Source organism: Pteropus vampyrus, unplaced genomic scaffold, assembly GCF_000151845.1.
Source record: "Pteropus vampyrus isolate Shadow unplaced genomic scaffold, Pvam_2.0 Scaffold62, whole genome shotgun sequence".
NCBI classification, from domain to species: Eukaryota; Metazoa; Chordata; class Mammalia; order Chiroptera; family Pteropodidae; genus Pteropus; species Pteropus vampyrus.
The window spans coordinates 4,513,929-4,537,188 of NW_011888843.1; the positions used below are offsets into that span (position 1 = coordinate 4,513,929).

The 23,260-nt window shown below is 44.9% G+C and overlaps 1 protein-coding gene across 2 annotated transcripts in view; it reads right to left on the reverse strand.

Annotated features, from left to right (window-relative positions):
• NEDD4L (neural precursor cell expressed, developmentally down-regulated 4-like, E3 ubiquitin protein ligase) overlaps positions 1-22,969 on the reverse strand; it is a 217,115-nt gene extending 194,146 nt beyond the window's left edge. For both annotated transcript variants that reach the window (XM_011361102.2, XM_011361101.2), the window contains exon 1: positions 22,896-22,969. The gene's annotated coding sequence lies outside the window, so the exon portion shown is untranslated. The remainder of the gene's footprint in view (positions 1-22,895) is intronic.
• Positions 22,970-23,260: the final 291 nt, after the last annotated feature.

The window sequence follows — 23,260 nt, forward strand, 5'->3', positions numbered from 1 at the left end:
TGTGGCCCGGTTCCTAACAGGCCATGGACCGGTACCAGTCCACAGACTGGGGGTTAGGGACTCCTGCATTAAAGAATCATTTTGCCTTTTTCTTTTTTTTAACATCTGGAAAACTATGGCCCGTGTTTAAGGACCAAGCTGAACTCAAATTAACAACTGATAATAAACTCTTGGAGGCCCAAAGCTCTGTGTTCTCCAGCGCTCAGCACAGCATCTTTTAACACGACTAGATGGTTGCTGAGCTGCACTGAAAGACACCAGTACCATTGGGCTGCATCCCAGCCAGCCAACCCAGCAGAAGGCACGGTGCTTGGGTTCCGTTAGACAGGAAACAAGAGAAACTTCTAGACATTTTAAAGCTTGTCAAAGCAACCTGGTAAAAACATTAAAGTAAGTGGTAGACTGTCGAAGGACTAAGATGAGTCACTACGCTGGGTAAGCCAGGTGTCAGTAAATTAATGGTGCACCTGATATGCAACCAGTTGTGCTGGGGATCAGGAATCAGTTGTGATCTTGAACGACTCATTTAATCTTACAATCTCAGAATGCTCCTATGTAAGGCATAGCTCGGGCAGTTTCATAATCCAGGTTCGTGAATTCAGGAACACAGGCTGGAAAGCCAGCTCAGATGGCATCTCATTCAGAATGTATGTATCAAGCTCCCACCAGGTGCCAAGTACCATGCTTGCACTGAGCTATTAGGTCCTGCCAACCAATGCCCATCGGAATCTTATTTTTCTGAAGTCTTCATCACTTGTCATTTGTGCATATAATTTAACACAGTAGTTATACCCCAAGCTCTAGCTTCAAGCCATTGTTCCGTAATGAGCCTATCTTACCAATGAAATTCTAAGCTGCTGCAGAATAAAGCTAATATCTTCCTTAGTAATTTACCAATAACCTTGGAGCCAGCCTTCGGACAGCCTCAGACCAGAGAACATATCTGCAGAACCCAAACAGACACAGAAACAGTTTCTGAATTCTGAAACACAGCCTCTTTTGCCAAGCCCTTGGGCTCAGAGTTTCACTTACTGTAACACCATTTAGAACAAGCTTCATTATTTAGCTTCCCATTACAAAGATTAAACTTCTAACCTTCAGTAAAGTATAGTCCACGGTATTGACACGTCTGCTATAAAAACCCAAACACGCCATAGAAGAAAAAAGAATACTATTATTTGATATAAATAACAATTAAAAATCTCAACCATTATAATTATCAATAGTCCATTCTGTAATGTTTGTCATTTTAAGCTCTTTTTATCATTGTTTTAATTCTCTTGAAGGTGTAAGAAGATGGATTTAAACAATAGGGGTAAAAGGTCAACTATGAAGTTTAAATCACAGGTTCTCACTCAAAGAAGCAATTATTTTCTAAAACTGAAATAAGTTTTTCTCATTCCTGTGAAAGCAGTATAGATTCTTTACAGGAAAATTATACATACACATGTAGGTAAAGGAAGAAAAGAAATACCCACGAATTCTCTTCTTTGAGATAACACTATTACTATATTAACATATTAATACCTTTTCGGATCTTCAATATTTTTGTATATATGTGTCTCTTATAAAAATATGGGATCATATTATACAAACCAATTTGTGACTTTCCTTTTCATTCTGTTATAAAATGCTTCCATATCGTTAAATATATCTAGAACTCAATTTTTAACGGCTTCATACTGTTCCATTTTAGAGATATGCCATAATGAAACTAATTTAGGTTGTTTTAACTCTTTCATTATGATAAGCAATTCTTTATCCTTATAGTTAATTTTTTGAATATGTAAGAATATACTAATACATTCTTCACTATTTCCTTAGTATGAATTCCTTCGAAGTTTGTTAGTGAGATCATCAGGCAAGCACATTTTTATTTCAGAATATTTGACAACATTATACATTTGATAACATTTTCTAAAAATTCAGAAAATATGAAAAGCAAAAATAACTGATTATTCTACCACCCTGATGTGGTGTTAATATTTTGCTGTGCACCTTTTCCAATCTTTTCTATATGTATATCCTTTTTTCCCTCAAAAAACAAGTTTGGTTTTGTTTTTTGTTTTTTTTTTTTCCATTTTGCCTAAAGGAACACTTGGCTTGGTTTTACTGGAGTTTTGATTTTTTTTTTTTTTAGAGAATTCTCTAGAACGTATTTAATTTGCCTACTTTAAACTTAATGACATGAATCCTAAAACTTTTATTCAATAAGTAATATGAAATAAAAGATACTTGTGTGGCTCCATAAAGTGGAAGGGAGGAAAAAAAGCAAGGACAGAAGGAAGGTGGGAAATGTAAGAAAAAGAGGGAGGGAAGATTTAAAACTGCCCCAACCACTGCCCTTCCATTTTGGGATTCTCCCTGAATGATCACGGCCTTGAAAGTCACGTGGTTGCCATTAGCTACAAGCTATGGGCTCGTGTGAAGAAAAAAGACAAAACCCCTGGCCGAAGAGGATCTGGACTGCAGTGAGGTCACAGCCCCACCTCAAAGCCTGAAAACTCTTTCATAGAGTTCATGAGAGAACTTGATAGCTGCTCACTGCTTAAGCCGGTAACCATTAGAGGTGCTTGTCCTGAACTTGGACAGCCAACTGGACAGCCCAAAGCTCAAACAGGTCTAGTTGGACAGGTTATGCCCAGGGCCGATCAGGCGTTCTGAGACGTACCAGTCCTCCTCGTTTTAACTGGAGCTTCACTGTTGTGAAGTAAACTTCTTTCTCCAATTGTATTATTTCAACTACTCTGGTGTAAAGGTCACTACCTCTGGTTCTGATTGTGGTCAGAAGGAGGGACGAGACATAATCCCAGACAGAGCACTGCAGAGCATAGGGGGTTCAGGGGGTCAACAAGCCAGAGGGTGCTGAACTTTTAAAGACAAAAGATCCCCTTGCCTTTCAAACAACAGGCTTAGTGGATAAATCTGACGTGGGCTTTATAAAGCCTAAAAATAGGCACCTGAGGAAGAATGCTTTCTTTGCAGAACAATTGTGAAGAGTCCCAGGAGGTGTCAGGTGTTGAGTAAATATCAGAGGATAAAGGCTTTGTGAGCTGTTAGGGGAACTGCAAGGCTCTGGGAGGGCTTCCTCTGCTTTGGCACCCTGGACAGGTGAAAGAAAAGCCTTGTTCACAGTCCTGCTGCTGCGTGACAAAGGGTCCTGGGAGAGAAGGTCAGGGCTTGGTTTCTGAGGCAAGAAAGCGGAGCTGAGAAATAACTCCTGCCACACAGACCAACTGGAAGAACACTCGGCTGTGCGCTGTTTTCATTAGAAAGACGACGAAAGAATGGACCTACCTACGGGACTAATCGATGTGGATTGCTTGTGAAGTAGATTGTCTTCTCCACAGGACAGGCCTATGTATGCTTTTACTTAACTCCCCACACCGGGAATGAAGTGTTGGAGGCTTCTGCAGATCCCTGCACCAAAGTGTGACATCACTTGGAAAAATCTAGAGCAGAGACTATGGGACCTGAGCAAGCAACACAGAGGACACTGGGGCTAGATTCCATGTGTCCCAAGGTCACTGGGATGCAGAGCCCCGTCACAGGAGGCCCCAGTCCTCTGCCTGCCTCCACCTGCAATTCTGGGCCAACCGAATGGCCCTCTGGGGTGAGTCCTGGCACCAATGTATTTTTGAAGCTCCCCACGTGATTCTAAGTATAGCCAGGCTTACGAACCACTGGTTCTTGGGTCTCTTTTAACTCTAAAGTGCTATTTGTACACTTAAACTTCTATTTTTCCCTGGCAGGTGTGGGAAGACCTGTCTGATGAGAGCAGAAAATGTATGTCCCCTGCACATCAAACGCAGGTCCTGGCCTCGCTGGACCACCTTCCCTCTGTGAATGCCTCTTTGCCTCACATTCTTTACATTTTAGACATTATTTCTTTAGCTCATCTCCAAATTCCCTTCTTTTAGCCCTCAGAATACATCTTAAGTCCTTACTATGAAGCTCTTCTCTGGACTAAATGGAAGCTAAGTAGCAAAAATGCACACGAGAGATCAAACAGGCCTTGCGTACATACCTGTTTCTTCAGCAAGAAGCAAGTGGGCGGCCCTGAAGAAGGACAACTCAAGGACAACTCAAACACCTGTGGGGGCGGGGTGGGGGAGGGAGCCCGACTGCCAATGTGATTTTCTTAGTTGCTTTCAGGATATAAGTTCTGCCTGCTTCTTTTTCACGAATAAAAAGGAAATGGAGCATGTAATCATCTCTGAATATTGCTAACATATATTTCCATCTCAAGAATCTGATCATTTGATTTCCATAATTAAAAGAGAACACAACAATCTCAGTAATATGTGGAAAGAAAAACAAAAGTAGTCCTATTTCTCTCCATTCACCTACTACAGAAACTATTAAGTAAAGCATTTATAGGTAACGAAGCTCATTGAACTTAAAAACCCTAATCTCGTAGTTTTTTAAGTTTAAGTTTCTTTTTTATTTTTCTTCTGATTTACAAGAACCCTTTAAAAAAGGCTGTTTTTCTTCCTAATCCTCTTTCCCCAGTCCCTACTGCTGATGCATCCACCTGCTGATTTTCCGCCCAGAAGCTGTCCTCTTCTAGTTTCCTGTCCCCCATCCCTCACGCCCTAATCTGGTTGAGCAACTTTTTCAGGAGTGAGTGCAGAAGATGAGAACAAACAAGTCATCCAACATTCTTCTAGGTTCCCCAGGCCCCTCCAGAGCCACCTCATGAGAAGTTGACAACTGCCAGCCAACGTAAACCATCGGCCACAGAGATGGGGGAATCAAACAGTGCTCTAGAACCCTCAAGGCACTCGGCACTAAGCCCAGGCCTTCCTGCCTACGGGTCCTGCCCACTGTGTGCTACTGAAATACTTTCCAAGCACCTCTTACTTATTGCAGAGGTGTTTCCTGCATGAAGACAGGCCTGGTGGCGTGTCCCAGCCTGGGAGCACAGCATCAGGGAGCTGAGCCTTTAACCATGTCGTGATCCCGCGGGAACTTCGTCACTCATTGGTGGCATGGACCAGTGGTTCCCAGCTCTGCCGCTCGGTCCAACCACCTGGGGGCAGCTCTACACACCCACGCTCAGGCCCCGCCCCAGGCTGGCGGTCAGTGAGGACGACAGCAGAGTCTATGCAAACACACACGGCTCCCAACTCCAGCTCCACCACTCGCCCGCTGTGACTTTATGCAGTTCGCTTATAACCTTTCGAACAAGTTCTACCTCATAAGATGGATGTGATGATTATGATTTAATTCTACTGCATAAAATTACAATGTCTGAAAATACAGTAGGTCTCAGACTCTGCTGCTTCGTCTGTAAATGGCGTAACAAGGGGCAGAGAGATCTACTAGGAACACGAAGAGGAAATGACCGGACGGGGAGAGAGTCAGAGGGGTGTATTGTTTTGTTTTGTTTTTTAATATAAACCAGTGATTCCCTCCATCATGGGTCAATATACAGAACATTCCGTTCCCCTGCTCGCAGCTCAGGGGTGACCCAGTAAAAAGCCAGCCTGAGACTTTGCCAGAGCCGCCCTCTCTGCCACGAAGATAAGCCCAGAGCTGCCATCAGATAGAGAAAACCTGGCCGGGGACGAAACGAGCAGGAAAAGCGGCCGAGCGGGCCGTGTGGGTGGGAGGGCGGAACTGAACCGCAGCTGCCTGTCGGACCCAGGACGCGGCCGTTTTCACGGATGCTGCTGCTGTTCTTTCTACTTTTCCGACCGATCGAGGAGGGGATGTGGATTTTTTGTGCGCCCTTCACGTCGCGCATGTGGCACCTTTTGGATAAACTGACAGAATCGGGAGCGCCGGGTCTAAGTGTACAGGCCTTTCTCATCTTCATAAATATTCCCAAATTGCTAGCGGTTGTACCCGTGTACACACCCTCCGACGACAGTGTAAAGGGCGTCCATGTCTCTGCACCCCTGTCGACAGGCTGGGCTATGAAAATTTCCATTTTTGGCAATACGATCTTTAAAACTGGTGTTTTGTTTGAATTTTAGTTGCTATTTCTTTTATGGTAAGTGAGGCCGAGTCTCATCAGGTTTAATTGCCACTGGTCTCTCCTTTTCTCTGAACTAACTGTACTGACCATCGTTTATCAGTTAGGTTACTGGTCTTTGTATTGATTTGTAGATCATGACATGTCATAGAAATTAGCTCTTTCTCTGTGATAGAAACTGGTAGTGGTCCCCAGTTTGCCCTTTTCTTAACTTTATGCTGTATTTTCGCCACGCGCATTTTTTTTTACACCTCATAAGGCCAGTCTGATCATTCATAGCTTCTCTCGTTTTTTCGTTGCGGAGACTGTAAACCTCTTTTCAAAAAAATTCATAAGGTTTCTGGACGTTGTTAGTTTTAAAGCGTTTGCTGAATGAAAAGGTACCATTCCTTCTGAAACTGGTCCCAGCAGCCCTGGCTTGGTCCCTAGCAGAAACTTACGAGGAAGGGACACTTATCTGAGCCAGAGATTTGCGTGACTTCGCCCCCAGGGTCCCATCACCATTAAAGCCTCGCTGTCATTCCTGCAGCATCAGCATGAACTTGTGTTCCCTGCTGAGCTGCTCATGTGCCCCGCCCTCTGATACAAGGAACCGTGCCAAGAGAACAGAGACCATGGCTAAGGGCCACCATTAATTAGCATCACTGGTGCGAATCGAGCTGTAAACAAACCTGGCACAACCTTCTCTCTCAGGCAGGATGCACGGCCTTGTTTGGGGAGAAGGACTTAGAAAAAGAACACCTCTTATACCCAAAACACAAGAGTCTGTGAAAAACACACAAACCACCCCAGAAGGCTGCTGGAGGAAAACCAAGGGCAAGAAAGTGCTGTGAGAAGGAGAGACCAGCGCACGACCTCAGAACCTCCCTCCAGTGAGATGGGGCTCCATCATACAGCAGTTCCTAAGAGAAAGGTGACAGCAAAGCCACACACACCTACCAAGACACACCCGCCCTCCTCCTACAAATCCCTCCTAGGAACGCGGTCAAGCCTAAAGGCACAAAACACAAGCCTACTTCCTTTAGGTAGCTGTTTCTTCTTGGCTAACTAATTTTTTTTTTTCCTATAAAGAAACTTGGAACTCTTTTGACATCGAAGCTGAAACAAATAAAACAGACTAAAAAGGGAGGAGGGCAGAAAAATTTTTTAAAGCAATTTTTAGGTTAAAAAGTTTTTGCAAACTTAGAGTGAGCCAAGTAAAACTTAGGTAAAGCAAAGTTGACGAAGCAATCTTAGATGTGACTCATAAGTGCAAGAAACAGTCAGCTGTAGATAACAGGCCCGTGAGTGCACCATAGAGCTTTAAAGTGAATACTCAAGTCAACTAAATGAGATACTACGGTCAGAGCGCTCTGCAAGGAGCGGGCACTGCAGGGTGAGAAGCTGTGGCTCGGGGTGCAGGTGATGGTGTTCGTCCTACCTAGAGGGTGTACTGGATGATGACGGCCTGTGAAGCTAAGGATGCTCTAAGTCCCAGCATAAGTGCACCTCTCAAATGTTTGCACCAAGGATGGCCAGCCCGGTACATGCAGCTCCCATGTGAAGCGTTATTATAACCAGTGGCAACCCAGGTTACCAAGAGTAAGCTTCCTCCAGCCAGGTCTCCCATGGCAGAGGGTCCGGGGTTGGGGGGTGGGAGGTGGGGGCGTGCATCTTTCAAGGTGGCTTCCTCTGCAGTGGCCAAACACTGAGAAGATGAAGAGGGTACAGAATTTAAGCTGTGAGCAGGCCGGGACCCCGTCTAACGTCCCATCCCTGCCCAGTACCTTCCACTGTACATGGAACATTGTAGGGGCTCAAAAAATAATCTGAAAAATCAAGATACAAACCACAGGTGTCCAGCTGCAGCAAAAGTAAGGGTAACTACAGCACTTCTGGACAAACAAACTACGAAGTCGTTTTTTAGATCAAGTCTTGGCTGCTCTGGACCTAAAGGAATGGTGATCAATCTGCTTTCCACACAGTGACTTCTGAGCATTCTCAAACTCTACGTAACCACAGAAAAGGCCAAGATAGAGACGCATGTGATGACCTGGAAACAGTGTACAGTGTACTGTGGAGTGATAAACAAGTTAGTAAGATTGTACCATGTAAGTTTCATGCCTCCCCCGCTTTCCCTGGGCTACACTCAAAGCAGGACCTCAGGGTTGAAGGCCGAGGTGGGCTTTGCTTCCCTGCCTCGTACTTATCTACTGAGATTTCCACAGCAAACATGTACCGTTTTCCACATGATTTCAATATGTAAATTTAAAAGCAAAACGCTCATTATCATGCTGGAAAACCATTTTTGATGTCGCTGCCCGTTAGCAATGCTGCGTTTCATCTAGACAGAACCGACCCCTCTCTCCTCGGTGGTCTCTCCCAGTGTTTCATTTACTATGCCATAATTTCAACCCGATTTTGGGCCCTGATCACAGTATTGATAACCTCCCTCGTCAAACATAGCAACACTGTTTCTGCCATCTTCACTGCTATCTAGGGACACTCCGTTTACACACTCTGCAAATAAAGCCCAGCTGAGAGGGTTTCAGGGCTTGTTGTTTGTTTATTCATTCACCTGTTTGTTTCGGAGACTGTCTTTTTTCAGGGGGAGGTGTCTAGAGAAAATAAATAAGACCCAGTATTTGTATAGTGTTTTAGTGTTATCGGGGGCTGTCACATGAAAATATTACTTCATGGTAATAGTCCTAATGGCCCTGAGAATAAATCCTAATGTCTTCAACTGAAAATAATAACAATAAACTATTTCAATATCATCTCAAACCAATGAATATTTTTCTCCCTAATTTTTCTCCCTAGCATCTCCCCAATTTTTCTGTCCCACTTAAAGACTTCATGGCTTGCTTCTTGTTTCTGTTGTGTGTCAGTGTGAGCAGACATTAAGAAGTGGCAGAGAAAAGGACATTATTGCAAAACGAGTAGATTGAGTGACACACACCGTTTTCCTCCATGAGAGTTCAAACCACACCCTACTGAGGAAGTCCTCTGATATAACACGCCCACTAAGGCAGACCGCTGCAGACTCACGACTCCTTCCCCTGCCGCCAAGAGAATTGTATCAAAAAACGAACAAAACAAAACAACAAAAAAATTAGCATATCTTAGAGAAAATCAGCCAATCTTGCATTTAAAAAAAATTTTTAAATTGTGGCTGCTGTTGTTCTTTGACACTCTCCACCACCTATCTGAAAAGTAATGCTCTCTGCATGCATCATTAAAATTTAGCTACAGGAAGGAGATGACAGGAGGAAAAATATTTTTTAAACCTCTCTTGTCTTTTAGTCTGTTCTTCATGTCATGACTGTTTCGTTAACTTCTCTGGAGTACTAAAAAATCCCACGACCTCAGACAGAACCATATGCAAAGTATTTTTTAAATTCCAATGCCAAATACAAATATTTTTGAGACAACCTGTTTCCCATAATTCATGCCAAAGGGATATAGGCAATTATTTAAAATAATGTCGTCTATACTCAGAATATAAGTCTAGAAATTCCTTTCTCAAAGGAAACTGAAAGAGTGTTGAAGGTCTGATCCATAAAAAAAGTGAAACTAAAAATGCATTATCATTCATCTTGTTTATGGGGCCATTTTTGGAATACGGTACTCAGATTTGGAGAATTTCATTTCTTCCCAATATCGGCTAATTATGCCATCGTAGTCCATGGCATTTTATTTTGACAATTCTACAAGTTTAGGAAATTATTTGGTAAACAGAGGAAAAGAAAAAGGGGGAGATAAAGTTTAATGCTACATATCGGCTACTTTAGAACCAACTGTGTAAAAAGTTGGAATTGCTGAAAGTATAATTATTCTTTTGTCTGTGTGTCACTATTTGAGAGGGGTTTAAATATCTGCCAAGACAGACAAGATCGAAATAGATTTTTAAAATTTAAAAATTAATTTTAAAAAAACTCCAAAGGGTTTTGAGATTTGAAGACCATTTTTACAGTCCAGAATAAAAACACACCTGATGGTCTGGCCACCAGAGGGAGTTATAATTTCTCCAATACGCTTAGGCTGAGACATTCCTTCAGTTTGAGGTGCTTTACAATCATGGACAGAGGGGGTAAGGGTGAGGCACTCCTCACGTGAAAGGCATTGTGGTAACTTCAAAGGGAAAAGGAGCTAGAAATAATGTGGTTATGTGCTAGTAGAGAATTTTGAAATTATTAAAATTTACAACCTGCACCTTACAAAGAATGAGCATCATAAAGATACACACGGAACAATAAAATAAAGGAGAAATTATGAAACCAGATGGTAAAGATAATATGGGCATGTATAAATCACCGGGAGAGTACAAAACCAGGGAAAATAAATTCAGCCTACTGGCAGGGAAGGGGGAGAGCCAAGGGATTGTACGCGTAAAAGGGGTGGGCGGGATGATGGCAGTCAAGGATTCGGTGGCCCTGGACCAACGTGAGATGACAGAAGGATGCAGGGGTGAGTCTAGCAGAGGCAAGTCCCAACACCATGCACTCAGCACGACTGCAGACAGATGCACGGGTGAGCGAACAAAGCTGAGGGTCCCCACACTTGGACGAGGTGGGTGCAGAGAGGGAAAGCTGCCTGCGGCAGTCTAGGGGCTGTGGGAAACAAAGACAAGCCAGCTGTGCAAAAGGGGTGAGAAGGTGGCCATTCTGGGTGCCAGCAAAGGCGTGCAGAAGGAAGCGTGTGGCCTCTGAGGGCAACACAGAACTGAACATGGCCGTGGGGGGGAAGCCAAGGCCAAGAGATGCACTCGAGGGCTGCATGGAAGGCTCACGTGTCAAAGTTAAGGAGCCAGAACCTTATCCATGGCCGTGAGTGATCACTGAAGGGTAGTGGAATATAGCCTATTTTTGAGAGAGAGAATTCTGTATGTGTGTGGAAGGGAGCAGAGGGCAGATGTGAGCAGCACTTGAGAAGTCTTTTATACCAACCCTGAGACCGGGCGGGGACCAGAGGGATGAGAGAGACGAGGACAACTCCCAGGTCCCCAGTTGGGATACCTAGATAGAGGGTAGAGCCACCTGCTAAGACAGACCATTCTACAGAAAGAACAGTTGCAAATATTTTGACATTCCAGGCCAAGACGGGCACGCGAAAGGTCCTGAGTTATACGGTCTCACCAAGCATCTGACTCTCGTTTCCAGGCCATCGTGGGTTGACTATCTATTGAATAACGTAGAGAAAATGAAATCATACTACAGGGAGCCAGTAACTCATTCTGGAAGAGAGGAATTTGCAAATTTCTCTCACTGTCCAGACTGTCTAGATAACTTTTCAAATCACTCAAACAAACTTTCAGCCACTGGTCGCAATGAACTCCCAAAAGTTTACATGTCGGCAGGGAGGGTACAATATACAACTAACACTATCATTTCTCACCAGCGAAAAGGAAAGAAACTGTGATAGTTATAAGATTCATCCATTTTGATTTTTCAACCAGTTTTCCCCAAACTTGAAATATGGTTTGTTTGTTTCCCAAACGCCCCTCTATTCTCCCACCATGAATGGCTAATTTCGAGCATATAAAAGTAACAGTGACTTGAAACAATACTCAGTTCTTTAACAGGAGAAGCACGATAATGTACCTATAATGAAGAACAACCCTTGAAGCACGTTTGTCACCCTCTCCTCTCTGTGGGCCAGTAGGAATGTTAGCACCCACTCATTTGGAGGTACGGCAGATTTTACATACTTATGTTGATATTATACAGTAGGAATGCCAGTCCTTTTAATAATTCACTGAGGAATTACACATTGTAAATTCCTTATTAAACATTACTTGCACTGAGGTCATTTAAGTCTAAGACATAGTAGAGAAAACAGGCACTATTTTAATTGCAATATACCAATTCATATTGTTGTCTGTATCTGTTTGTATGCCTATAAATTCAATTTTATTTTTCATGTACTTATATACAGAGCAGTGAGAATCATTTTCTCTAAGACAAAAACATTTTTATAGTTCTACTCATCTGTATATGCAGTGCATATCTAAAAAGTATCATAAGCTATATTCTAAGTATGCTGCCCTTAAAGAGAAAAGAAAAAAATAAAAAGCTACTGTAATATCTAGGAACCCCACTCCCCCACACCCAAAAAGTCAATACGGGCTAAATTCCTTGTCTGTCATTGACCAACAAGCAGCTCAATGAAACAGTTTAATCTAGATATCATGACCAAATAATCCTGGCACTCCCAGTTCTAAACACGTATGTCGCAGAGTCTGCACTCCCAGAGGGTGGGACACGATGCCCATGGCCACCGGCAAACATGCACACCTGTCTGTTTCTACACCGTCCAGGTTGCTTCTGTGCTCTAAGACCATAAGCTCTGCAAAGCCTCCGCTATTTACTCTCTGGCCCTTTACAGATAAGGGACCCAGGTATAGATAACTACCTACAGCAGTGGTCTCCATCCTTTCTGGCACGAGGGACCGGTGCTCCTATGAGAATCTAATGCCTGATGAGCTGAGGCGGAGCTGAGGCGGTGATGCTGGCGCTGGAAAGAGGCTGCAAACACAGATGACATTTCACTGGCTCCCTTGCCACTCACCTCCTGTTGTGTGGCCCAGTTCCTAACAGGCCATGGACCAGAACCTGCCAGCTGAGTTCATCTTATTAGCAGTCTAAACCTCATTTTCTAGGTCCCTCTCCCAAATATAAACACTAAAAAGAAATAATTTTATAAAATCTATGGCAGTGTTTCTTAGACGAAGAGATGATTCAACATATGAGATTTGTATCCAAGAAATATATTATTTTAGAGTTCTGGAGATGTGTGTCCAAACTGGGTTCTGGATTGTACATTTTTTCAAAGCATTACTTTTAGGTATAAGGGAATATTTTCACCTTTAATAAGGGCATTTTTGTCAGTGCAGATGCAGAGCGAGCCAAAGAGCAGCATTTTCAAGGCCTCCCCAAGGCCGGACCACGGAGACCGGTTGGTGAGCCACCCTCGCCGCCTCAAACACAGGAGAACCATGAACAGAGAGAGAAGCGTCTCCCTCCTTCCTCTGGTAATGAAATCCTAGCAATAGTCAGTCCTCTGTCATCCGAACCCCCGACCTCTCTGCAGTCCCTGCTGGCTGTGTCTCTGAAGGCTTGGTGGTTAGCTCAATTTTTGTAAGGCAAATATTTTCTTCATTGTCTTACACCTTCAGGAATACTTTTGTTTCTGACTCATCTCGAGTTGGCAACATTCCCTTTCTCATACTCTTTCCTATCTCCCCCAGAAAAGAAAAACCGTGAGACAAATACAGAACACGTGAAGATAAAGCGAGAGTAAAGATACTAGGGATGAGGTATGCAGGACACGTGCAAAGGCCTGTAGGCGAGGACCGAAGGAGAGGAAGGAGGAAGACAGGTCAGGCAGCCGAGGGAGAGGCAGAGGAAAGGGCTCAGGGCCCAAGATACACCGAAGTCAGGCAGAAGATCCACACTTCACCAACCCGCGAGGTGTCCTCGGATTCTGCCCCGCTGGCAACTGGAAGTGGAATTACATGGGTGGATTAAATTGCCGCCCACGGGTGCTTCTTAATTTTTCAGTTTTCTCAGGCTCTATTCTGAACAGATGAACACAGGTTATCAAGCGCCTACTACGCACGGGGCACCCTCATCTGCCTAGTGCACATCAGATGCTTGGCCCGGTACACTCAAGGGCCATAGCATCATTCTAGGCTGACAAAAACAGGGCGAGACATCCGACAATTTTCCCTCCGCTCTCTGTCAAACAACCTGGCAGAGCAAAGGCTCCTTAGGTGATACCTACTTATCCAGGCATCAGAGTCAAGGAGAAGGAGGGGGCTCTGGATAAGGGGTTCTCTCGTAGCAACCAGGAACAGTACATAACCATGGCCATCCACTTCACTACTTTGGCAAAATCAGGAGGACATAAAGACCAGTTAACTTAGGGATATTTGAAAACTGATCAGATACTCCCTGCCTCTCAATCAGTGGATCCTGAACACAGCAGAGCCTTTTCAGTGGTTCAAGATCATTCTAAATATCCATTATTATGGCTCTGGCAAGCTTTAGGACCTAATGCAGAGATGTGCTGGCTCTGGGCACTGACCCATCTGCCATTTCTAATGTTTCCCTCGGAGAAATCTGGTGGCCTGAATGGCGTGCCAGCTGTGACTGACATACTTTAAGAGGATGTTGCATCCAGCCATACCAAGACCAGGAGGTAAACACGAATAGATAGAGTGCATGGTTGGAATGCAATTGAAGCAGGTTTTTATTTGGGGGAGGGTTAATATCCTTTAACAGCATTTCAGGCTTTTGGTGCAGGGAGAAGGACAATTAGAATGAACAGTCTGAGAGTCAGGTACTCTGGGGCCCTCACGAGCTCTCAGGTTCCAGGGGTTTTAGAAGAATACGAAGCCAGTTGTGTTGATGTTGTGACTCTCAGCGATGCCCTCGGCAGGAAAGGCCACTCAAACAGGCCTGTGGAGGGAGTTGTAGATTTGTGTGGAGCCCGCAGATCACATACTCCCCAGAGTGTAACGAGCTCTGCACCAGCCTAAGTGGGCGAGTGGGCTGTGGGGAGGGGAGGTCGGGCGGTGGGCTCTCCATGCTAAAAGCCACCCAGTGCAGGGATCAGAACCGAATGCAGCCCAGCCCTCAAGGGGCCTCAGGGCCGTGTCAGTGCGGGAAGCCAGCCAGATGCACACACGGGGTGTGGGGGCTGCAGCCCCATATAAAAGGCGCAGCCAGCAGACACTTCCAGCCACATGTCCTTGCACGGACATAGGCTCAGTATGTGTACATCGCTGAGGTTTTCCAGAAACCTGGAAATCTGGATTTTTAATATGAAATCTCCCCAATACTGGCTCAAGATTTTTCTTTCTTTGTTTAGTGCTCCACGGGCCAAATAAACACCCCTGTGGGTTCAGTCGAGTCCACAGGGATCGACAGTTTGCAAACTCTGGCCTCGTGATGGCGTAGAAGTCCTTACAGTTTAGTGAGGGGACTCAAGGTACTTACTGCCTTCAGGTTTCTCCATTAGTAAAAGAAGACTTATTTTGCACAATGTTTTCAAAAAAAGCAAAAAAAAAAACCACCATAATTTCTAATCCTTTGGGGCAGGGGTCCACAACCCCCGGGCCATGGACTGGTCCGTGGCCTGTTAGGAACCGGGCTGCACAGCAGGAGGTGAACGGCGGGCAAGCGAGCGAAGCTTCATCTGTATTTGCAGCCGCTCCCCAGCGCCAGCATCACCACCTCAGCTCCACCTCAGATCATCGGGCGTCAGGTTTTCATAGGAGCACCGGTCCCTGGCGCCAAAAAGGCTGGGGGGACCGCTGCCTTATGAGAAAAAGTGAATTACCATTTTGAATTTACATGTGTATAGTGTATAGCCGATATATCGCCTCTCCCATTTCTTGCTGGTTACCTGCGGGAAAATGTAGTTTGACAGAGGAGGGAACAGAATGGCCCCACATTAACCCAGGGATCAATTTTAGCGCCATTGATTATGGGACAAGGCGACATTTTGTCCCTCCTGAGCAAACAGCATCCGCATTCCTGTCCCTGATGTTCAAACTGAATTTGATCAAGGCTTTAGATCCAACTTCTAACATACGGGAAACCCACGAGAAACAAGAGCGCATTAAATGATACCACAGGAAACCGCCAAATGTGAAAAACGAGACAACCTACTGACAATTCAATGTCACGCAGAAAGGGGAAAGAGAAGTGTTTCAAATTAACAGGTTCTTCAGAGACCTACCAACTAAATGCAAGACGAGACGCTCAATTGAATTCGGATTTAAACTGCCCAATTGTAAAAGGCATCTTCGGGACAGTTGGGGGAATTCAGATAATGGAGTAGGTAACAGAGTCCATTAGGCAATTATTGTTCATTTTGTGAAAACTGGATTGTGGTTATATAGGAATATGTTCTTGTTTTTTGGAGATGCAAGCTGAAGTCTTTAGGGGCTAAATGTCACGGTGTCTCTCTGTAATTCATTTTTGAATACTACAGCAAAAACAAGATAAACAGATGAAGCGAATGCGGTGGGATGCTGAATCTAGACGATGGGGACCGAGGTGAGCTGGTGCCACAGAGCCACTCTTACACGGCTGTGTCTCCATCAGACTTAATCACTTGCTAGTTACCACAAAGGGTTTTTTGCCACACCCCTCCAACGCCCTTGAGTCCCTGTGTGTTTTAAATTTCAAATCCCCGGCTGCCAAAAGAAAAAATGATAGCGACCCAAACAGGTATCATTTGATGCGAATAGCCTGACATACGAAAATAATGGAGCAACTGTGAAATGAGTACCCCGAAACCTTCTGCATGAAAGCACGGAATTCTAGAGTTGGTTTGTCTCAGCCGGTGTCGCTCAGTGTTCAGGAGCAGCTTTGCAGCTTCAAATGCATTCCAAGTAACCTCAAACGAAGACTCGGGTCGGAGGAGGCCGAAGGCTGGGAGGGTAGATCTAAAACTTGTATTAAAATGACCCCACTCGGTTGCTGCTTAAGCCTATGGCAAAAGGTTAAATGCCCTGAGATACAAGCAAAACTGGAAAAGAATACAGCTTGAAACTTGAAAAGATTTTCTAAGTTAAAAAAAAAAAAAAAAGATCTTACTTCGCAAAGTCCATCTATTCTAAATCTAATACTTGATGATACTCACGATTCTAAGAACTCGGTTAGGTGCCATCAAATATAATGGCCAGTGCTTGAAATCTGCTTTTAAAATATACCTAGTCATCAAATCTCCAGTTTTAGAAGGACCCTCACGGTCATCTAGTCCAATGGCCCAATCAAGGGCTGAATTTTTGTCATTCAAGAAGAGTATTAATCTAGCAACACAAAGAGGGCCGGTCAGATAAATCTGGACTCGTCTGGTCCCAGCACTCACTACAGAGTTGTTTCTTCTTGGGCTGATGACGATCCCCCTGAACCTCAACGTTCTCCCCTATAAAATGGAGATAAATGCTCCCTCTTCACAAAGCTTGGGCAGAATCCAATGACACTGTCACGTCCCCTGCACTGGGCCAGCTATCCTGTGTGCACTCAAAACAGTCTGTAAATAACTTCCTCTAAGAGCCTCGCTCAGTTCACAGCTCTATAACTTACTAGAGGTATCGACTGTACAACTCGTCTCATCTTTTTTGCCTCGGTTTCCTTGTCTGCAAAACGGACAGAACAATAGCACCTACTGTACAAGACTCCTGAGAGAATGGAATGAGCTCCCGTGTGAATAGCTCCAACCACGCCCGGCACGTAAGCTGTGATTCGCTCTCCTCTTTCCCTTACATCGCATTCTAAGAAAGCATGAGTCTATGGAAGACAGTGGAGGCTTCTCAGAAATTTAAAAATAGAACTACCCTATGACCCTGTGATTCCACTTCTGTGTATTTATCCAAAGGAATCTGAAACCATTCGGAAAGACATATGCACTCCCATGCTCATTGCAGCATTATTTGCAATAGCCAAGATACGGAAGCAACGTAAGTGTCCACTGATAGAAAAATGAATAAAAAAGATGCGGTACATATATACAATGGAATATTACTCGGCCACAAAAAAGAAAAATCCTGCCATTTGTGACAACGTGGATGGGCCTAGAGGATATTATGCTAAGCGAAATGTCAGAGAAAGACATGATCTCACTTATACGTGGAATCCGAAAAACAAAATTTACAAAACGGAAACAAACTCATAGATACGGAGAACAAATTCATGGTTGCCAGGTGGGAGGGGGTTGGGGTGCTGGGAGAAAAGGGGGACGGGATTAAGAAGTACAGATTAGCAGTTAGAAAAAGTCACGGGGTCATAAAGTGCAGTACAGGGAATCTAGTCAAGAACACTGTAATAACTATGTACAGTGTCAGATGGGTACCAGACTTTTTGGAGTGATCACTTCATAAGTTATATAAATGTATGATCACTATGTCATACACCTGAAACTACCATAATATTGTATGTTGACTGTAATAGATAAAAAGAAAGCATGACACACCTGCCATGCTACTGGTTCCCCAAGACCCTTCTGACACCAGCCTCTGCACTTGCTGCCCATAACCCTCTTTCTTCCACGCTCGCCTTTTATCCGAGACCTAGGCCGGTCTCCTCTGCTGGTCTACACAGAGCCTTTGTGAGAATTACAAAAGGCTCCTCCACTGGATGGCAGGGTGGGGGTGAGAGAGATGCCCGATGAGCTAATGGCATGTATGTGAGAGTTAGAAAAGAGAGGCCCTTCCTCCAGCAGGCAACCCTGTGCCACACGTTCCATAATTAGATTCTACTTATCGAATTCAAGTCAATTTACTGGGCAATTGCCATGTGCCGAGATCTCTGGGCTTACAAACAGGAATAAGACAGGGCTAGCCTCTGAGCCCAGGGACAAGAGCTGTTTTGTCCTCTTGGGCTGGGGCTGATGGGGGCTGGGGTTTGGGGAGCTTAGCAGAGGTGTGGCCACCTGAACTGGGTCTGGAGGGGTGGGTGAGAAGGCCAGAAAGGATGTGAGCCAATTCCAGCACGAAGGGAAACATAAGCGAGGGCAAGAATTGGCCCTTTTCAGGGAGCATTTAGAGAACGGTGAGTTTTCAGTGGAGGAGGAGGAAAAGGAGGAAGGAGAAAGAGATGAGGCAGATCAGGACCCAATCCTTCCACATTCTCAGTAAATAGTTCTTGAGAATGAATCTATTATGTACTAGGCCCAGAGAACAAAATAAATAAATAAAATATAATCCTAGCCATCAGAAGCTAAATATCTAGTCTGGGAGAAAGAAATAATTCTAACGATAGAGCTACACACAGTCCTTCCAGATGTTGGGGAATGCCAAAGAGAGGCAGTGACCTGCCGGGGGGCTGGGGGGTGGCCCTGGGTACTAGAGGAGATGACGCCTGAGCTAGCTCAGTGTCAAAGAAGGGGAAGCAGGAGTTGCCCAGATTTTGGTGAGGATGGGGCCGGGGTACATTCTCCAGAATGCAGAGGGGAATGCAGGAGCAGAGACAGAGGCAAAGGAGGGCGTGCTGCGTGCAGGGGCGACGAGCCATCGGCTGCAGTGGACCAGCGGGCAGCAGCCAGGGGTGGGCTGGGGGAGAGCAGGACCAGAGAGCCTGGCCTACTGAGTTCCACAGGGACGTTGAGCCTCCGTCGTAACAGGAGACTGGGACTTTACTCCCCAGGCGAATGCAGACTGATGTAGTCTGCAAGTGCATTAGGTCTGTGCCTCGGCAAAAACACTGTGCAGCAGAGTAGAGACTGGGGAGGGGTGGAGATGGCCGTGCATCACTTCAGAAGGCGAGTGTGACAATCTATCCACAAACACTGAGGTGGAAACATGAATGGGGAAGAAGCACAGGTGCAAGAGGAACTTCCCAGGCAAAGGTGTGCCCTTGATCCCCTACACCATGATTTATCTCACAAAGACACATGAACCAAAATGGAAATGGGCACACTACGTGCGCAGTGTTTCAACATAGTTTTACTTCCTTTTTGATGTTTTATTGGTAATTTACACATGGCCTACTTTTTTAATCAGTTAGATTTTCTTTTGCTCAGCTTTGAAAAAAAAAAAGACTTTTAGAAAATCACAGAGCATTTTTTTCATAGCATGGATCATAAAGATCAGGTGTCTCTGACGCAGGCTGACCCGTTTCCACTTACGCCCCATGTCCTGACATCCCATTTGATTTAGCATCTGTTGCAGACAAACGTGTCCCTGTTTAGATGACAGATTATATGACGGGCCTCCTTCGACCTGAGAGCGGGGACCACATGAAAACGTCTTTCTCTGTGCCTGCCATTTCCACACAGACCGACTGCTCGAATGGTCAAGAAGAGCAGTGGCTCGATTATCGAATCTTCTTTCAACAAAGGCTCTTTTAATAAAGCCAGACCTTGCTGGAAGGAAGCTGGAAAGTGCTCCTGCTTTTTCAGAGCTGGACAAGGACGGAGAGAGTGGAAAAGGAGACGGGCATGTCGGGTACAGGCCCCTCAAGGGTGAATCACTGCCATCCCCCTTAGAGGCAGGCCCAGAGACGAGGGCCTCACAAACTCCAGCCCCCTGAGCTGCAGCCTTAGGCAGCCTCCAAGGGGCAAGGAGGCCACCCAGCAGACACGGTGTGTGGTGCTCCAGTCCCCCAACCCCTGACCTAGACGCTTGCCTCTCGTCCCGTTCACCATTACCCTCCTCCACCTCAGGCCACGTGACCCAGGCAACCCCCCTTTGCGACAAAGGAGAAGCAGCCCCGGAGACCATAAATCCTGTCTTTCAACACATCCAAGTCTATACTATATGATTTCTACCACTTTTAAGTCATTAACACTCTCTCTCCAGAAAACTTCCTTTTCCACCATAACCTTTGTTAAGGCAGGAGTTCCAGTCCCTATGCAGCCCCTTTTCTGCAACGGGAGAATGAAGGACAGAAGTGGAGGGACAATTCAGTGACAGTTGGGGGTGAAGGGGTGCTTGCTGGCCTGGGGTTCTGAAGGGTACAGAGAAAAGGCTGTCGCTCCAGCAGAGCTGAGAACACGCACTACCAAATCTCCCACATCCGCGTCTGCTCTCTCAAAGGCACCTGAGAGCTGCCAGGAGGCCAGCACGCCACCTGCCTCCAGCACGCCAGTTCCGAGGAAACTGTCCTCCTTGTTTAACACTAACACCCTGTGACAGAGGTGGTGTTAAGGAATTTGCCCAAGATAACATGGAGGAGAACGCAGGTCACTGGGCAAGAAAATAAGGTGATTAAACGGTGCCACTGCAGAGTGGAATGCCACAACATGGCATGAACCTGCACTGTCACCCAGTCCTGTTTTAGCTCACTCATCGGCAAACAGGTCCTGAAAACACTATGGCACTTCAGAGAAAGCTGACATGTGAGAGAGGTGGCGAGGGACGGAGGAAGCAGGCAGGAAGGAACATGTGGGCCGTATTTACCAAAATAAGAAAATGGAGGGCAGAACTAGGATTCAAAGCTTCTTACTCATTTTCTGACACTTGGTCCATTGAACGCAACACTATATATCTTCCTAATTAACATCCTGAAGTGTTATCTGTAATTCCTTTCTACCCTGTTGCTGAGAAATGACCCCACCGCTTTTCAAATAAATAGTAAAAAGTCAAAGCTCTGATTTGTTTGTCTCCTCTAAGATTTAGATCCTAACTCTACTATCAATTTTAACCTCAGTTTTCTGAATCAAAATACAATCTGAAGCCATTTCATTTTTTACAAAGGGCTTTGGATAAAACAACAAAAACAATCAAAATTTAAAAATCATAGAAAATTTCCAAATCTAAATTCTTCCTTCAAAACTACGAAATTCATTGAAAAGAGAAAAGGGTAAGCAACAGGCATCTTTGACGTAAGAGCACAGTTTACCAGTAGGCATGCAAATGTGTAAGATGGAAAACCAATCTGCCCAGTCTTATTCCTGCTCTGAATGGTAGGCAGTCGCACGAAGATACTGTATAGTAAGAATCTCCGTCCCCAATAAATTTCTCACTTGGTAAGAGACAAGCGAAATACTGGAGCACAAGCACAGGCGCGTGGTAAACCACCCAGCGGCTTCACAGTCAAATACAAAAAAGCCTGCAGATGGGATCCGCTCCCCCTCCCACATCACCAGCAGCTCAGGCCGATGCCTGCGCCTCTGTGTGTGAGCTTTCCTGTGAAATAACTCAGCTAGCTAACCCTCAACTAGTCACTTGGGGCGCACATAAGTTTGGGAATTTTTAAAAAGATTTCACTGGTATTCGACATGCATCGATTTTATTTTCTTCGTCATTTCTCGAGGCGCCGTTTCAGTAACTTACTGATTTCTTTGATGGACAATGTGAAAACTGCACGTGATGACAGGACAGGAAATAAAGAGGTCTGCCTACCAACAGCAGAAAAACCTTCTTCTGGGTGTGCTGGAAGGTGAAATGAGCTAGACAGAAAGAGGCCTCGTGACTAAGGGTCTCCCGTGTCAGGCTGAGGCCCTGAAATCAGGGAGCCACTACGGGGAACAGAGCAGGGGATTCACAGGACAAACCAGTGTCGTAATTAGATGACTCCAGCAACAGGCAACTCTCCCAGAGCAGCCAGCACGGCCCTTGTGGTTAAACCCCACCGTCCCCAACGTGGAAGGGCACTGGGCAGAAGACGGGAGGCCTGGACTAGTCGCTGTTGTAGCACTACTGGTGTATGTGACCTGGACTTTAGCTTTGTCAACCAGAAAACGGGAAAGCTGGACTAGAACATCTAATGCCTCCTCTATGTCTACAGTTCAAAGGGTCTTTGTTCTTCAAAATCTGGTTCAAATCTTGTTCTAAGTGGCCCTAACCTCACCCAGCTACCAGTCCACCCCGTAACACACCACAATGCAGGGAGCCAACAGGAAGAAAGGGTTTAAAGATACTATACGAATATCGAGTATAACACTCATAAAGAAAAAACTAAAACACCCAGAAATATCAGGCTGCTTCCCTCCTTATACTTCTGTAAAAGCCACAGAAATCACCAAAAGCATCCAAATTATCAAATCTCTTAATTCGGATTATACATGCCAAAGAATATCTTGTTCTCCCAGGAACAAAATGACACTTTTATGCTTCCCTAAGCTAGAGATTTTTTTTAAATAAATATATTAAAATGAGCACAGATTTATTCCCAAACTGGATTTTTGCGCCGTGTAAAACAAAAACATGAGAATCTAATTTCCTCACGAAATCAACCCATGTGAAGGACTAGCCTCCTGATGGCTAATGTGATACGAGGCCTAGGCCCCTGCACAGAATGTGGTCCGTGGACCAGCCGCATCAGCATCGGCTACTGGATCAGAAACTGCAGGTGGGGCCCAGCAATATCTGTTTTAAGAGGCCTTCTAGGTGATCCTAATGCATGCCTGATCTTGAAAAGTGCTTGAGTTAACAAGCCTACAAGAAAACCTCAAAGCGTACAAAACAACAAAGCAAACATACCTGGCTCCGAAGATGTCCTTTTTGGCGAGATCAATTCCAGAAACCACCTTCACTCTCAGAATACGTGACTCTTCCTGTTGGAGGTAGGAGGAAAAAAAAGTTTAAAAAGTGGACCTTCAGTGGATCACTTCAGGCAAATACTGAGATACAGAACAAACCAATTCAAGGAGGCAAGTCTTCCTCATACAGAAGTTCAAAAAGCTACATTCTGGCTCAAGATTCTTAAGGCCCTAGAAATTTAGAACATTCAGGTGAAGCACAAGTTTAATTCAACTTAGGTCATGCAGGTCGATTATTTCTACCACTGAAAGGAAATATTTTCCAGTTGTACCAAGAACACAATCACACATACGAAACCACCTAGG